The sequence below is a fragment of the Silene latifolia genome, chromosome 9, assembly GCF_048544455.1.
Source record: "Silene latifolia isolate original U9 population chromosome 9, ASM4854445v1, whole genome shotgun sequence".
Taxonomy (NCBI): domain Eukaryota; kingdom Viridiplantae; phylum Streptophyta; class Magnoliopsida; order Caryophyllales; family Caryophyllaceae; genus Silene; species Silene latifolia.
Genome location: NC_133534.1, coordinates 176837803 through 176840501, shown reverse-complemented (window position 1 = coordinate 176840501; position 2699 = coordinate 176837803). Strand labels below are relative to the sequence as shown.

The window sequence follows — 2699 nt, the reverse complement described above, 5'->3', positions numbered from 1 at the left end:
TCTTTCATGTATTTCGCATACGCCGGCACGTGATTGATTAATTCCGTGAAAGGAATTGAGACTTCCAAATTCTTCACAATTTCCATAAACTTTCCAAGTTGGTCATCAAATTTGAGCTTGGCTTGACGACTTGGAAAAGGAAGTCTAATCACAATGGGCTCCTTCTCCTTGACCTTGTCTTCATTTTTCTTTGAAATTTCTTCTTTTGATGATTCTCCATCTTTGGAGTTTTGCACAATTTCTTCCTTATCACTAGCTTCCACAACTTCATCCTCATCTTGCTTCTTCGGTGCTTCATACCTTGTACCACTTCTCAAGTGAATGGCACTAACCGTTTCATGTCTTGGGGGATTACTTTGAGGTGGTAATTGCCCCTTTTGTCTTTGTGAGCCTGAAGATGCTAGTTGAGTCAATTGTGTTTCCAACATCTTGGTGTGAGCTAGAATGTTGTTGATGGTGGTTTTCTTTGCTTGACTATCTTTTTCCATTTGAGTGAAAAACTCTTGTTGATTCTTTTGCATTTGGAGGACCGCTTTTTGAACATCAAAACCTTGGTCATTTTGGTGATTGTATGGATTTTGGTTTTGGTAACCTTGGTTTTGGTTGTAAAAGGGTCTTTGATTTTGGATTCTCATGGGAGGTGGGGTGTATGTTGTTTGAGAGTTTTGAACATTTTGGCTTTTGTATGAGAGATTTGGATGAAACTTGGTGTTTTCATTGTAATAGTTGGAATAAGAGGTACCACTCTTGTATGCTTGGAAAGCATTCACTTGTTCATTTGTTCCCCTACATTCACTTTGGTCATGTCCCAAAGTTCCACAATTCTGACATATACCACTTGGGATTGATGAGGATGCAGTCATGGCATTAACATGATGCTTTGGTTATTTTGAGGCTTCTTCAAGTCTAGCCATAGCTTGTTCAAACTTCAAATTGATTGTGTCAATGTGAGCACTAAGTTGAGCACCCAATTGAGTAACGGAGTCCACTTCATGCCTTCCTCCTCTAGTAGCCTTGCGAGGTCTACTATATTGTGAGTTATGGACCGCCATTTCCTCAATCTTGTTCCATGTTTGATTGTCATCAACTTCGGTGAACATTCCATTTGATCCCATGTTGAGAATGTTCCTTGAATCTTCATATAGACCGTTCCAAAATTGTTGTACCAAGAACCACTCGCTAAGTCCATGGTGAGGACATGAGCGACAAATTCCCTTGAACCGCTCCCAAGCTTCATACAAAGATTCTTCATCCCTTTGCTTAAAACCCGTAATTTGAGCTCTTAGCATGTTAGTCTTTTCCGGTGGGTAGAACTTTTTGTAGAAAGCTAGAGCCAACTTCTTCCAAGAATCAATTCCGAGAGTGGCCTTATCAAGGCCCTTTAACCATTGTTTCGCGGTGCCGATTAGAGAAAAAGGAAATAAGACCCATTGAATTTTGTCTTGAGTCACATCGGTTTGAGAAATCGCATCACACTAGTCACAAAAGGTTTCCATATGAGAATGAGGGTCTTCACTAGGCATCCCCCCAAATTGGCTCCTTTCGACTAATTGGATAAAGGCGGATTTGGCAATAAAATTTCCAGTCAAATGTTGTGGTGTGGGAGTACCATTTGGTAGGTTCTCCTCGGTGGGTACGGAATGTGATGAAAACTTAGGCATTGTAGGTTGATTTTGTGGGGTATTTTGTGTTGGGTTCTCCTCACCTTCTCTTGCAAAAGGGTTGATGAACTCAATAGTTGGTTGAGTGTCCACAACCTCACTAATACCTCTCAAATTCCTCCTAGCAAATCTCCTATTGTTTGTCAAGGTTCTTTCAATTTCACGATCAAAAGGTAACAAATCACCTTATGACCTTCTAGACATGCAAAATATCAAACAACTCGAAAACAATTAGAACAAACCTTGAGGAGTTTTACTTCCCCAAGGAAAAGAAAGACACAACTAATAACAATATAAGAAAATCTAAATCAAGTTAACACCGTCCCCGGCAACGACGCCATTTTTTATCGGTCCGTTTCGTGTTCACAATTGAATAGATGTTGTCATTGGGTCACGTCTGAATCAAAACACAATTTATAACTTCACAAACAACTCTACAATTAGTAAAGAGGCAAGTAAAGGTCGGATCCCAAGGGACGGGAATTGAGATGAGATTTCTATTGAAACTAGTGGTATCTTAGGGGTGTCACAATTTGGGTTGATGTAGAAGGTCACTAACTAAATAGCAATGAAAATAAATAAGCAAGATGAATTAAAAGGGTTGTAAACAATTGATAAAAAGCACTAGGGTATCATGGGGTCACAGGGGAATCATGGGAATTGATCATACAAACATGTTCTCAAATTATAAGCAAGCAATTATTGTTGTGATGGATTGAGTTGGGTTATTTCTTACAATCCTAGGAAAGTTTGGGTCCTGGAGCCGAATCGATTAGATTGTACAACACCTAAAAGTCGACTTAGTCTTTCCTACTCAACAACATGCATGGTCTAATGAGACTCGAGTTGGTTTATGTCTTACAAGTCTCATTGAAAAGATAGGTGATGGGTAAAAAATGCAAGGATTCATAGGCTCACATTTCATCAAACATAACATGTGCATGAGTTGAGATCAAAACAAGTAAGAAAATAAACCATGAAAGCATATTAATTTAAGAATGAATCATTCCCCATGTTGGTTTCCCCTAATTACCCATT

General features: G+C 39.1%; 1 non-coding gene across 1 annotated transcript; it reads left to right on the top strand.

Annotated features, from left to right (window-relative positions):
- Window positions 1-1182: 1182 nt before the first annotated feature.
- Window positions 1183-1289, top strand: LOC141604458 (small nucleolar RNA R71). Its single transcript, XR_012526156.1, has one exon. It is a non-coding gene; the product is annotated as a small nucleolar RNA R71 (small nucleolar RNA).
- Window positions 1290-2699: the final 1410 nt, after the last annotated feature.